At 40.7% G+C, this 15,545-nt stretch overlaps 1 protein-coding gene across 1 annotated transcript in view; it reads left to right on the top strand.

Annotated features, from left to right (window-relative positions):
- Positions 1-15,545, top strand: part of TESK2 (testis associated actin remodelling kinase 2) — a 111,830-nt gene that overhangs the window by 76,619 nt on the left and 19,666 nt on the right. The gene's annotated exons all lie outside the window — the stretch shown is intronic.

The raw sequence follows: 15,545 nt of genomic DNA, 5'->3' as shown, positions 1-15,545 counted from the left end.
TTTTCTGTTTCTATGATTCTGACAACTCTAGGTACCTCAGAAAAGTGGAATCACACAGTATTTGTCTTTTTGTGACTGGCTCATTTTTCTTAGCTTAGTGTCCTAAAGGTTCATCCATGTTGTAACATGTGACAGGATTTCCATCCTTTTTAAGTCTGAATAATATTCCATTGTAAGTATATATGTACTATATTATACTTATCTATTCATCTGTCGATGGACATTTGGGTTGCTTTTACCTCTTGACTATTGTGAATGATACTGCTTTGAACATAGGTGTGCATATGTCTCTCTGAGACCCTGTTTTCAGTTTTTTTGCATATATACCCAGAAGTGGAATTGCTGAATGATATAATCGTTCTATTTTTAATTTTTTGAGGAACCACCATACTGTTTTCCATAGCTATTATACCATTTTACAGTCCCACCAATAGTGCACAAGGGTTCTAATTTCTCCACATCCTTATCAACACTTGCTGTTTCCTGGGTTTTTTTTTTTTTTTAATAGTTGCATTCTAATGGGTGTGAGGTGATATCTCACTGTGGTTTTCATTTGCATTTCTCCATCTCTAATTTGTTGCAGAGACTATCCTTTCCCCTTGATACATGAGGGTGTATTTCTGGGCTTTCTATTCTATTCCATTAGTCTATATGTCTGTCTTTTTGCCAACACCACAGTGTTTAATACAAATCTAATTTTGTTTTCCTTGCATAAACCCTTCTATGGCTCCTCATTGCCCTCAGGGTAAAGTCAAAACATCTAATCCTGGTACTCATTATCTCTGTGGCCTCACTGCTCATTCTTCTCTGACCTGTTGGTTCTTGTCTCAGTTGTGCACTACAGCTGTACTGAACCTGTTTCTCTTTCAGTTCCACAAATGGGATGTGACCCTTTCCACCTCTGGGTCTCTGCCCCAGCTCTTCCCTCTGCCTAGGACACAATCCTTCCATCTCCCAATGGTCTGGCCAACTCTTATTTAACCTTCAGGACTCAGCTTAGCTATTACTATCTTTGGGAAGCCTTTTCTAATCTCCCAAGATTAGTTAGGTACCCCTCCTACATGCTCCCATAATACAATAGTATTTATCATTGACTTTAATTCACTGTTTGCTTGTGTATGTAGTTTATAAATTCCTTGAGGGCAAGGGCTGTTTTGTTTGCATTGACATCCACTGGGTCCTGCATAGTGCCTGACAATGATAGCTGCTTATCATATATATTTTTTAATACCATCTTTTAAAATTTTTTAATTAATTAATTAATTAATTAGGGTTGTGCCAGGTTTAGTTGTGGCATGTGGCACCTTTGTTGCGGCATGCAGGATCTCTAGTTGTGGCATGCAGGATCTAGTTCCCCGACCAGGGATTGAACCTGGGCCCCCTGCATTGGGAGCACAGAGTCTTAACCACTGGACCACCAGGGAAGTCCCTTATCATATTTGTTGATTGAATGAATAAATGAATAATCAGTGGCATTTTCTGGCTCAAAAGCATTCAGTGATTTCCTGGCTGATTACAGTATAGTTTTGTAACCTTAATTGCTTACCAGAATTGCTTAAGAGCTTTTTAGAAAGTGCAGATGCCAGGACTTCACACAAGGCCTATTGGGTTAAAGTCTTAGGTGAGGCCCAGGCATCTGTTTTTAAAAATAAATTAATAAAGCGCCATAAGTTATTTTGATGCACAGCTAGTGTTAAAACATGGAACTCAGGATAAACTCTTAGCCTGATATTCGGTCCTCTGTGCTCTAGCATCATCCTGCCTTTTTTTTTTCTAGTTCTCCTCCTCTTTAACAAGTACTCTGTAACTCAGGCAAACTGGGTTTAATGTGTTTACTAAACACTGTGTGTTTTCCTGCCTCTTTATTCATATTATTTCTTCAGCCCAGAATACACTCTTTCCCTTTATCCTATAGAAATCTTCCCTCCCTTCAAGACTTGGCTCAAAGTCCACTTATTCCTCCATAAAACCTTTCCTGATTCTCTGCCACTGCTAAACCTCCCTACCTCTCCGTTATGTAGTCAAAATGTTTCCCTCCATCGACCTTCTCTTACAGTTTTTTTGGCACTTCTTATTAAACATTTTGCCATATATTGAAGTTATTTTTGCTTTAGTTTCCCTGCACAAGTGTAAGCTCCTAGATTAGAGGAGGAACCCAGGCTTGAGGGTCAAAAGACTTGGGTACAAATCCAGGTTCCACCATTACTAGTTGAATAACCATAGACAAGTTATTTAAATCTCTGGGCTTGATTTCCTCATTCATAAGAAAAGGATGACAGGGCTTCCCTGGTGGCGCAGTGGTTAAGAATCTGCCTGCCAATGCAGGGGAAACGGTTCGATCCCTGCTCTGGGAACATCCCACCTGCTGCGGAGCAACTAAGCCCGTGCACCACAACTACCGAAGCCTGCGCGCTCTAGAGCCTGTGCTCGGCAACAAAAGAAGTCCGCGCACCGCAACGAAGAGTAGCCCCCGCTCGCTGCAACTAGAGAAAGCCTGCGCGCAGCAACGAAGACCCAACACAGCCAAAATAAATAAATAAATAAATAAAATAAATAAATTTTTTAAAAGAACAAAAAGGAAAGGATGACAGAATGTTTAAAGATCTTGCAAAGTTCAAATGAGGTAACTGTGAAAGTGCTATGTAAAACCAGTTGCTGGCTATTATATAATGGCAGGGATAGTGTCTTACTTATCTGTATGCTCCTAATCTCCCAGCAGTACCTTGTGTTTAGGACACTCTTTTATAGACATTGGCTGAATGATTGGATAGGGAGAAAGGAAGCAAACAACAAACATTTTATGTTATCTAAAAAGTGAAGTTGAGGTAAATTTTCCAATGCATTTTAGTACCTGTATGAATGGCTGGAACTCTTGCCTCATGAATGGAGTAATTTCTAAATGGCCTCTTACATTGTTCAATTGTAAGGCCTCTTGCATAGTCATCCTTTTCCTCTGTAACTAATTTGCTCAACAGTTTCTTTTCTACCCAGATTAGCTAGTCAATCAAACATACATTTCTGGTACACCCAGAAGGAACAGAACCGAGCACTAACTTACAAATAAAACAACAGACATGTTACTTACCTGATAAGTCTTTCAGTCAACTAAGGTGTTTGGATGAGAAAATATTTCATTTTTTTAACCAATAATTTATTGTACTTGGCAGTATCAGGGACACTTTTTTAAAAAAATAACTTTTTTCTGATTATAAAATCATACATGCTCGTTAGAGAAATAGCTAATATATATGGAATGTAAAGTTTTGCATGCATTTTCTTTTTTCATCCTATGACAACCCTGTGAGGTATAGCTATTATGATTGCTATTTTATATAAAAAGAAGCTAAGGATTAGATTAAATAATAGCTGAAAAGCTCTTTTTCCATTTTTGCCTACTTAACTCAATTTTCAAGTCTTAGTTTAAATTTTCACTTTACTATAGTGGCTTTTCCCAATGATCTCCCTCCATCTAGGTCTTTACTTAGATTATTATTCTCTTTGATAGCACTCTTTCCTTTTTCATGGTAGCACATCTCATAACATATAGTTCTTCATTTATTTGAATGTTTGTTTATTGTCTCTCTCATATGTCAGTTCCAGTAGGACTGGGACCATGTTCTGTTCTGTTTACCACTAGCAACAAATAGGTAACAGGTCATTGAAGAGCTTGGGGTTGGTGGAGGAAGTAGCAGGCTTCCTCAGGCACTGCCGTTACACTAAGCTCAGGAAGCTAAAGACCACATTCTTAGATGTTGGAAAGTTGGAGTATTGATTAGAGGGCACCACAGTTAAGGAGGACAGTTGTGTTTAGTATGACTATTCTCTTCCCTAACAATTCTCTTCATAAAGCTAATATGGGTTACTTTGGCCCCTTGGCAAGGATGTTATAGAAGGACTTCAATTGTATGATGTGGGGCTTAGAATGGACTGCCTTTCAGGTCTATCCCATCATATTATATTGTTATTCCATACCCTTGGGCATTATTTTCCTCATGAGTATGTACCTTTGAAAAAACTGTTGATCCATCCATGAGATAAGTAAGGACAATGTATATATGTTGATACTGACTAGCTTATCCTGTACATAAGGTCATAGAAATACTTTTCTGAGAATACCTAAAAGAAAAGGAGATATTCATGAAGATTAGGGAGAAGAAGATTAAAAATTTGAGAGAGAGAAAGAGGCTGCATCATAGGGCCTTATAGGCCATGGTGAGGATTTTGAATTTTGTTTTAAATACAGCAGGAAGCAGTTGAAGGATTTTAGACAGGAGAGTAGTAGGATACAATTTGCATTTTAAAATAGCACTTTGGTGGCTGCTCTGGAGAATTGACTGTAGAGGGACAGAAGTGAGGGCAAGGAGACCAGTGAGGAGAAACTTATAGATTATATGAGAGATGTGGGTAGCTTGAATTGCGGTGGTATCTATGAAGATTTGTAAAGATCTGTTTTAGAAATAGAAAGACAAGGTCTTGTGACTTAGGTAAGAAAGAAGAGTGAGGAATCAAACGATGCCCATTTTCTAGGTGGGTGGTTGTTTCATTTACTGAGATGTGGAAAACTTGGAGAGTGCTGCTGGAGAACTTCCTCAGCTGTGTGTGTATTACCTGGGATTTTTTTTTTTTTTTTTTTAACATAACACTGTAATCGGCATAGTCTCTTCGCTACGGAAGACCAGACTCAGTCTTTGAGCTTTTCAGGGATAACACATCACTACATCTTAAAGCCCTTCCTTGGACAAGAGCTTTCTGGCCTAAGGTCTGAAGACTGAGGTAGCTGATGAGAGCTGATTCATGGAGAGTGTAGAAGGGATTTCTATATGTAGATAGATAGTTAGGGACACTTAATTCTTTCATTAATTCAATTAGTATTTATTGGGGCTTATTCTGCTAGACACTGATCTAGGAATGGCATTGAACCTCTTCTCGGTGAACTCAAGAAGTGAAGTTAATTGTGCGTTAGGACTTTCTGAATTTATTTGCAAAGGGTTTAGAATTCAGTGATATGGTCATTCTCTGCTTTTAGTCATTTAGAAAAATGTTTTAGAATTTAGCATCCCTAGAACGCTTCTGAGTGACATGATATCCAGATCTGCTGCTTTGTTTGAATTGAGAGTTGGCCTTAGACCAGCATTAGCTGCTTCCCAGAGAGTCCAGTGGCTGATAGAGGAAAGATAATTTGGAACATGTTGGTAAAATAAATCTAGACTTAACTTCACTCAAGATTAATCATCTGATTTTTCTCATTTACTCTCTCTCTTTTTTTTTTTTTTTTTTTTGCCCGTGCAGTATGCAGGATCTTAGTTCCCCAACCAGGAATTGAACCCATGCCCCCTGCACTGGAAGCGCAGAGTCCTAACCACTGGACCGCCAGGGAATTACAGAGGGCACATCATTCTGACACTTGAGATGGTCTGAAACCAAAGAAAAGGCTCTCTCTTTTTCCTTACAGCTGTAGATACTTATGTATACACCAGACCTCAAGTCTGTTTTCTCTGCAGTAGAACCAGAACTGGCTGAGTCCTCTGTTTCCACCCCTTCCTTTGATAACTCCAACTAGTCTTTGTGAATTTTTGTGAACTTGCGGGTAATTAGTTACCTATCTGACCCTTAGCCTTCAGAGGAGATTTCTGCCTGTACTTAGAGTGACTATTGGGTTGGGAAGTTGTCTTCCACATAGCAAATTGGAAACCTTTCCTCCCTTTCTACCCCCCTACCTACCGTTTGCCACTAGAAGATACCATTTGAGCTTATAGTTGCCTCTAACTTTTGCTTGACTTCTTCCTTACCCAGAGACCAAGTAGTGTGTTGATATGGGCAGAAGAGGTAGAAGAAATGATTAGCTCATTTGAGGACAGAGTCTTCTTTGATATAAATCACCTTAATTAGAAACTTAACCTCTTTTGGTTTCCATTTTTCATTTTGTCCACTGTCAAGCCCTTACTCCTGAGATCTGCTAAGGGGAGGCAGGATGTGTTGTCTTCCTTAATAGATTGCTTTGTTCACTCTGAGCCCAATCACCAGGTGAATATCAGAGGTTCCTGTCTGAAGCTGGAGAATGTGGGGTTGTAGTAGATGTGGGGTAGCAAGCTGGAGGGAAGAATGTTTTTAAACATGACCTTAATATCCATGTTGCTGGTAGAGATATTATGGATTTGGGGATAGGAAAGCAAGCTGGATGGAGTAGTCAGGAGCCCTGGGCTGATTGTAAATCATGTCTGAAACCATCGATTGCTAGTAGAGCTTTATGGGGCAAAGAAAATAGTCTTATTGTTATCTTAGTTCATTTCTTTGAGAAGATTTGTTTTACAGATTTATCTTTTAATGTTTATTTAAACAAATTTGATTTTGATTATCAGATGTTTGCTGTAAGAATTAAAAATCTGTGGGAAAAGTTTAGTCGTTCCTTTTTTTTTTTTTTTTGTCTGTGTTGGGTCTTAGTTGGGGCACACAGGATCTTCGTTGCGGTATGCGGGGTCTTTCTTTGTGGTATGCAGGGTCTTTAGTTGTGGTGCATTGGCTGTCTATTTGTGGCACGTGGGCTCAGTAGTTGTGGCGCGAGGGCTTAGTTGTCCTTCGGCATGTGGGATCTTAGTTCTCCGACCAGGGATCGAACCTGTGTCCCCTGCATTGGAAGGTGGGTTCTTAACCACTGGACCACCAGGGATGTCCCAGTCATACTTTTTTGAATCTTGTGGGTAAACAGTCATTTTGTTGTTTATGGTAGTTTACGTGCATAGAAAAACACTCTTACTACTTAAGGTGCGTTAAACAAACATGTTCTTAAAGTGGTGAATGGGTTATACTAAGTGTCTGTGGGAAGTGTGAGGAAAGAGGGGGCAATATCTTTATGGCCTCTTCTACTTGGCTTTCAGCTACTGATAAAAGAAATACCCTCTATAATTTTCAAAAGGAGATCTTAGATATATTTTTTAAGTCCATATGATTCTGACCATTTTAAGGAATCTGCTGACAGAGTGTCAAAGGATCCTTAATTTCATATTACTGAGTGGCCAAACACACTGTTTTGTATTTTGCTTTAAATTCATTGCTACCATAGTATCTGCCATATAGTAAGCATTATTAAATGTTTGTTTTGCATGATATTTATCAGAAAATTCCTCTAAAAGCACATTTCTCTTTTTGATCTTAAGTTACATTAATGACAGAATTGGGAGGGCTTCAAATAAAAGAGGGAACTTAAAATCTGCCTCTATTTATTTAAATGCACTTAATCATTCATTTATTAATTCAACAATTTATTGTTTGTGTCACTGGATACTGGGCTTACAGAGTTGAGAAAGATCTCGTCCCTGCCATCAAGGTTATAGTACAACATGATAAGCAATAGTAGAAATACATACAGGGGACAAAAGTGGCACAAAGTATGGGATGGGGTGTCAGGAAATGCTTTCCAAAATAAGAGACTCAAGCTGGGTTTAGAAGGATGAATAAGAATTAGCAAAGCTGTGAAGGGGAAGAAGAGTATTCTGGGCCGTAAACATATATGAAGGCAGAGAGAGTGAAACATTTAAATATTCTGAAACACATTGGGTTCCCTTTCTCTTTGAATCAGTTCATTACTACTGACTGAGTCAGGCAGGTCCCGGTGGACCTCCTGGAGTGGAGGCTGAACCGTGGCAAACTCAGGCCTTGGCAGATGTGTGGATGTGCACTTGCAGTGGCTGTGGAACCTCGAGCTGAGAACAGGAGGCTCCTTTGGAGCATGAGCCTCCCACAGGGCGCTCTTGGGATGCCTGTCCCAGAATTACCCAGGGCAGTAACAAAGCTTTCTTTTCTTCTTTAAACCAAGCCAGCAGGATGGGATGTCTGCTAGCCTTTGTGTTTGGAGCCAACCAACAAATATACAGTGGCCAGCACAATGGCATTGTTGGGCTTCAGTGAAAACTAGGTCGGGGCCCAGGCCCTCCTCTGCAGAGGGCCCATCCAGAGAAGAGGTTTGACAAGCCACTGATTTGGCTATTTGGCATTGATGCTGGTTTCTGATGGGCTTCTGACTTACTTTTGGTATATAAGATTGTAGGATCTCTTCCCCTTGTTTCTCTCAACACATCTATTTGGAATCTCTGAGTTGCCTTTGACTCTTTTTCCTCAGTTCTCATATCTACCACTCAGTTGCTGAATCCTTTAGATTCTACCTCTGCTTATTCTAACTCTAGCCCACTTTTTCATGCCTATGATAGCATTCTAAGTCAGGCATTTGGTCGTCTCTCATCTGGACTGATGCAGTACCCTTCAAACCTTCCTCTAGCTCCTCCTCTATCCTGCTACCACCATGAGCTTTCTAAAATGTAGTTTTGGTCATGTATTAGTTTCCCAGGGCTGCCATAACAAAGCACCACAATGTGAGTGGCTTATAAAGACAGAAATTTATTCCCTCATAGTTCTGAAAGCTAGAAGTCTGAAATCAAAATGTTGGCAGGGTCTTGCTTTCTCTGAAGGCTCTAGGGGAAGATCCTGCCTTGCTTCTTCCTAGTTTCTCTTGGTGTTCCTTGGCTTACAGATGCATCACTCAAACCTTTGCCTCCATCGATACATGACATTCTCCTTGTATGTCTGTGTCTCCTCTCCTCTTTTTGTTAAGATACTGGATTAAGGATCCACCTTACTCCAATAGGACCTCATCTTACTTGATTACATCTGCAAAGACCTTATTTTCAAATAAGGTCACATTCACAGGTACCAGGGGTTAGGAATTGAGCCTATCTTTTTGGGAGACATAGTTCAACACACAATAGATTATATTATACCTTTACCTATAAACCTTTAGTGGTCCCCATGATCTGCTAAATTAACTATAGATGTTTCATCTTGGTGTTACAGAACTTCTACACTAACAATAAATATAATAATAATAGCAATAATAACAACTAACATATTGAGAACTTCCTTTGACATTATTCTAAGCATTTTACACATCAGTTCATTAAATCTTCATAATTCTATGGATTAGGTTCTATTATTATTCCCATTTTATAGATGAATGTTAAAGAGTAACTAACCCAGGGTCACACGACTAGTCAGAGATGAGATTCAATCCTAGGCAGTCTAACTCTGCAGTTTGTGGGCTTCACCACTATAATGTACTGCCCAGCTTTACTTTTTTTTTTTTTTTTGGCTATTTAATTTTTTATTTATTTTATTTTTGGCTGTGCTGGGTCTTCGGTTCGTGCGAGGGCTTTCTCTAGTTGCGGCAAGTGGGGGCCACTCTTGGTTGCCGTGCGGGGACCGCTCTTCATCGCGGTGCGCGGGCCTTTCACTATCGTGGCCCCTCCCGTTGCGGGGCACAGGCTCCAGACGCTCAGGCTCAGTAGTTGTGGCTCACGGGCCCAGCCGCTCCGTGGCATGTGGGATCTTCCCAGACCAGGGCTCGAACCCGTGTCCCCTGCATTAGCATGCAGATTCTCAACCACTGCGCCACCAGGGAAGCCCTACTTTTTAGCTTTATCCCTTCTCCCCTACTTATATTTTATGCAGGGAAAGAAAAACAAAAAGGAATAACTACTAATCTCTGCACTTTATCTTTGTGTTCCTTATGCATAAAATGTCTTTTTTACTCCCAACCCTACATATGGGCTTCCAGGAAACAGAACTGAATCCTCAATGGGTGGTTAGCCAGGCCTATGTGGGGGAAGGTATTCCAGGTAAAGGGACCAGCAATGTGCACAAACGTGCAAGTAAGGAGGGGTCAGACCCTTATAAGCAGGAGTGAAAGACTTTGTATGCCATGCTAAGGATTGTGGATTTTATCCTAAGAGTAATAGGGCATCAGTGAATAATTTTAACAAGGGAGTGGCTTCAGTTGGCATTTTAGAAGGTTAATCTTGGCTGTATTAAGGAAAATGGATTGGAATGAGAGCTAAGTCTGTTCAAGATGTAAGAAGGGGAAAAGGGGCTTCCCTGGTGGCGCAGTGGTTGAGAATCTGCCTGCCAATGCAGGGGACACGGGTTCGAGCCCTGGTCTGGGAAGATCCCACATGCCGTGGAGCGGCTGGGCCCGTGAGCCACAATTGCTGAGCCTGCGCGTCTGGAGCCTGTGCTCCGCAACAAGAGAGGCTGCGATAGTGAGAGGCCTGTGCACCGCGATGAAGAGTGGCCCCCACTTGCCACAACTAGAGAAAGCCCTCGCACAGAAACAAAGACCCAACACAGCCATAAATAAATAAATATTAAAAAAAAATCACAACCCTAAGAGGTACAGAAAATATTAAAAAAAAAAATAAAGAAGGGGAAAAGAAGACTAGTTAGAAAGCTAATGGCATAACCTAGGGGAGGGATGATGATGATTAGATATTGATAGTGGGGAGAATGAGTTGTGTACTGTGAGCTAAGCACTGTGCTAGACATACTTTGTATACCGTATCTCTTTTAATTATTCCCTACCTTTGATTAAATACCAAATCATATTGGTTCTACCTCTGAGATGTCTTCAGATATTAACCTCCTTTCCATTCTTGCTGCCATTGTCTTTCTCAGGCCTTTGTTACTTCTCACCTGGATGATTCCAGAAGCCTCCTAACTGTTCTCCCAGCCTCAATTCTTGACCTTTCCGTACAGTTTTTACATTACTGTTAGAATGATATTTCTGTGAAGCATGTCTGATCATTGTCCTGTATGAAAAAAAATTGTTAGTTGATTATATGTCATCTCTACTGGACTGTGAACTCGACTAGACTAGACTGTGAACTAAGGGCAGGGACTCGCCCCACTTAGTTTTATGTTTTTATGTAGTAGGTTTTCAGTGTTTGTGTAGGTGGATGGATAGATGAATGGGTCTACCTCAGGACAACTGTGCTAATTAAGTGGCAGCAAATGATCTCTGTTAGTTGGATGGCAGCACATTTATCTGCCTTGGATAAGTGCCCTAGCTCTAGGCTATTTGGGTAGATTCTTCAAAAAAGGTACAATAATTCTTACAGTTGATGTTTTCTTCAGAACCTCTCCGAATATGTCTTTGAACCACTGTTCATAGATGTTTGTTTGATTACAGGTATCAGTACATTGATAATTCAAAGTTAAAAAAAAAAAGGTAACCGTTTGCCTTGTTCTTCTGACTGGTTATGATTGGGTGAGGTTATGGTGAGAATCAGCAAGAATTGAGAACAGGAGCCCTGGGTGTAGTGAATGTTACTTCAGGGAGAGGTAAGTATTGCCTAGTCCTGCTCCAGAATATTCTTTGTATGGGCATGTTTATGTGTCTGTCTGTGTCTGAGTGGTACTGTCAGAGCCTATAGGGTGTATGTCGGAAGAACCATACTCTCAGCCTAGACAACTCTTAACTATCTTTTTAGGATCCAACTCAGGTGTTTTTTTCTCTGAAACTTTCTAAACTCCTCAGTATCTACTTTCATACCCAAGTATTTACCTCTGCTAAAGGGTTATTAGTATTATTTAGTTACCTATGTGTATTTCATTGAACTTCTTTAAGGTGTAAACTGAGTGTTTACATACCTACATTTACTATGTGGTTGGGACTCTTCCAATCACTGGGAGATATAATGTTGATGTAAATGGACAGGTTCTTACTCTCATAAGGGGGTGACAGGAATGGGAGGAGCGCTTAATAAATCTTTGTAGAAATAACCTGAATTGATATTCCTTTTTTTTTTTTTGGCCACACCGTGAGGCTTGCGGGATCTTAGTTCCCCGGCAACCAGGGATTGAACCTGGGCCCATGGCAATGAAAGTGCCACTGGACGGCAAGGGAATTCCCTGAATTGATATTTCTGAGTGGAGAATTAAGTGTCCACTTACCCGTCCCTTTGATGATTTTCTAGGGTGTTGGCATATGATTTCTTACATACATAGTAATATTGTTTAGTCACCAAACACACATTTGTTTACTGAGTGCCTTCTAAGAAAAGAGTCTTTAATAAAATCAAGTATCAAACACAAATGAAATGGCAGAAACGCTAACATTTTATTAGACCATGAAGAGGAGAGGTTTTGGTGTAGGTAAAGTTGGGGAACGGTCACTTAGAGGTATTGAAGTACCTATAACACATTTGATTGGCTGATACTATAGTTTTCTGAACTTGAAAGTTTAAAAGAACAACAATAAAAGTTGTAAAATCTTCTCTCTCTAGTAGGTATTTAAATGTGTTGCCAGTGCCTTAGGTGGTTTTGTAGAGCTCCCAAGGGAGTGGTCTGGAAGAAAATGAAAGCAAAGCAGCTGTTATCCCCAGCCCGGAAAGCTGAATGTGCTGGAACGGTTGTTCTTGCCTCTGCTTCCCACAGAGGGATTTGTTCAGAACACACACCAGCTGAGTCTGCACAGGGAGTTGCTTATAGGGAAGTGGACATTCCGACGAATGGGCACACAGTGTAGCAACTTAGAAATCTTCCTTCTTGGCAGATCTCAAACTTCCTTTCCTCATACATGCAAAGGTCTTGAGACATTGAGAAGTTGTGGTTTCTGAGGGCCCAGAGGCTTATCAGCTCCACCAAAGTATTCACCGAAGGCAGGCAAGAGAAGTGGGTTGTAACAATAAATTCCATTTGGTTTCCCTCTCTGGATCTGGTTTGTGCTTTTTCCATCTTGCCAGGAAAAGTCAGAGCCTACTAGCCAGTGTGGTTCCTCACCTTGTCTCACCTCTCTCCTCTGCTCTCCACCCTGTGGCTTGGTCTGTGGATTTCTCAGGTTTTCAGAGACATGACTGGACAGAGTAATAAACATGTGTTTCTCTGAACCAGAATCAAGAGTCTCTGGCTTAGCCTGGCCCACAGAGAATACACATACAGGCTTTTCACCAGTCTTTTCTGCCTGGCCCTCAGGAGGAAGCCTGAGTGGCTCCCAAAGTCAGGCCTTCCATGTCACACTGTCACCACGCCAAAGAAGTGAACCACCACCTCTTCATATCTTTTTCACTCTCAGAGCTAAAGAAATTTGTCTGCATGTTTAGCTGTCAGCTTCATTGCCCCCATATAGCTTGGAATTTGCAAGTTCAGTTTCGTTTTAGCAAATGAGCACCTCAGACATAAACTGTGAACAGATTCAACTAGAGTGAAGAGACGAGGGCACTATGCTAATGCTGTCGTTATGCCTCGTTTTGAGATTTCCAAAGCTGGATTATCAAGCAAGATGAAGCAGATCAACAGGTTTCCCTTTTGAGAAGTTTGGCGTATCTTTAGCCATTCTCTCTGCCTTGCCAGACCTGATCCACTTCATCCAAGGATCTGAAGTGCTGCATCGTGCTGCCCCCAACTGGTTCTTTTTGGTGCTTATGTTACCACATCAGAAGATCTCATTATATGGAACTTATATTTTTTTCTTAGCACTTTCATGTATTTGTATTCCATTCTTATAATAACATTGTGAGGTATATGGATCATGGGTTATCATACCTACTTTTTATGTGGGAAAACTGAAGGGTAGCCTTATTAGTTGATTTGTCCAAAGTAAAATGGCTGTTGAGGCAGACTTGGACTAAAATTCAGATTTTAAAATGTGTGTGTGTGTGTGTACATATATATATATATATATTTTTTTTTTATTTATTTGGTTGCACTGGGTCTTAGTTGTGGCAGGTGGGCTCCTTAGTTGTGTCTCCAGGGCTCCTTAGTTGCAGCTCACGGGCTCCTTAGCTGTGGCATGCAAACTCTTAGTTGCGGCAGGCACGTGGGATCTAGTTCCTTGACCAGGGATAGAACCCGGGCCCCCTGCGTTGGGAGCGTGGAGTCTTATCCACTGCACCACCAGGGAAGTCCCTAAAATTCAGATTTCTTGCCTTCTATCCCATTAGGTTCCCTAGTCTTTTGTAAATTCAATAGCACCCCCACTCCAAAAAAGTATTAAGAGCTTAATTTTAGGCTTAGAGGAATTTGCCCCTTTTTCTCCCTTGGAAAGAGGAGGGAGATAATACATCATGTAAGGTTTGAATAAATTCATGAATTTAATTGGCAAAAAATTTTGAGCTCCTGTACTGCATGAGGCTCTCTGTACCCAGACACCATGGCTCTCCAATGTAATGTAAGGGTAGAGCATGAACTCTGGAGCCAGACTGCCTGAGTTTGAACCCTGGCTCTGCTGCTTAATAATTGGGTAACCTTGAGCAAGCTGCTTAACCTCTAAATGCCTTTTGTAAAATGAGAATAATAGTACACTTACCTTAGGGTTATATGAAGATTAAGTGATGTAATTAATGGAAAGTTCTCAGAGTAGTGCCTGGCACAAAGCAAGTACCAAGTAAATAAATATTAGCTGCAGCTGCTGCTGCTATTTTTGTTATTATTATTTATTATCTGTATATAAATAGGCTTATTTGCTCTTTTAAAAAAAGGGCAAAGCAGCTCTTCATGGGTATGTAGGAATGACGAACAGCCAAATTTCTTGAAAGAGTACATCTTCATGTCGTTTCCCCTTAGCCTTATCTCCTACTCACTCCTCAATTCACTTTGATCTTACTCTGGTCTTACCCACTTTACTGAAACTGCTCTGGCCATGGTTGCCAGTGAATTCTCAGTTGCAAATTCAGTAGACACTTTTCAGGCTCATCTTACTTGATCTATAGCATTTGATACTATTGGTCATTTCCTCTTTGGAATGTTTTCCTCCTTTGGCTTCTGTGGTGACATTCTTGCTTGCTTCTTCTTCCTCTGCCTACTCCTTTAAATGCTACAGTTGCTTGGGATTCTGGTAATTTCCCACCTTACATGTTAACCCCTGGGCAGTTCCATACATTCCTTAGCCTCAGTGACTACTTCAGCTCAATGTCATTGCCTCCTAAATGTTAGTCTCTAGCCCAGACTTTGCTCCTAAACTTCAAACTGACTCTGTATAGGACATCTCCACATGCCCTTAAACCCAACATGTCCTACTTGAACTCACTATCTTTTAACATTGCCTCTTCTAAAAACCTGCTCCTCTCCCTGTATTCTGGATATTTAATAATGGCACCCAGGGACCAGTAGCCTGCGATCAACCTAGGAGCTTTTCATTGCCCTTATCCCCCCCATCCAGCATTCATCAAGCTTTTTTTGACTTTGCCATCTAAATCTTGAATCTTGCTCTATTCCAGTGCCTCCACTATTGCCCTAACTCAGGCATTCTTCTTTCACCAGGATTATCGCAATAATCTCCTAACCTATTTTCCCTTCTCCGTATTCTCCACTCTAATCCATCTATCATACCATTGCTAAAATAATCTTTTCTTTAAAAAACAAATATGAACATGTTGCTCTTTTGCTTAAAAGGCTTTTGTTCCTTATAGACAGGATAAAGTCCATATACCTTAGCAAAGCATATCAGTCTCACCTGCCTCTCCTCTCATGCACTCTGACCGTATTGAGTAAATTAGTTTCCTGAATACACCATGCTCTTCACCTATAACTTTACGTATGCGGCTCCCTCTGTGTGGACTTTCTTTCCTGCTCCCCCAAGTCATCCTTTGGACTCCTTTATTTCCTTTGTGCAGCTTTCTCTGACATGCCTAGACTGAGTTAGTAACTTTATCCTCTGTGCTGCACAGTGCTGTCGTACCTATATAAAGCCATCTTTTAGCATTTACTACGTTATATTGTTTGTC

The sequence above is a fragment of the Balaenoptera musculus genome, chromosome 1, assembly GCF_009873245.2.
Source record: "Balaenoptera musculus isolate JJ_BM4_2016_0621 chromosome 1, mBalMus1.pri.v3, whole genome shotgun sequence".
NCBI classification, from domain to species: domain Eukaryota; kingdom Metazoa; phylum Chordata; class Mammalia; order Artiodactyla; family Balaenopteridae; genus Balaenoptera; species Balaenoptera musculus.
The sequence above is the reverse complement of the archived record's forward strand: the minus strand, read 5'-3'. Positions and strand labels throughout refer to the sequence as shown.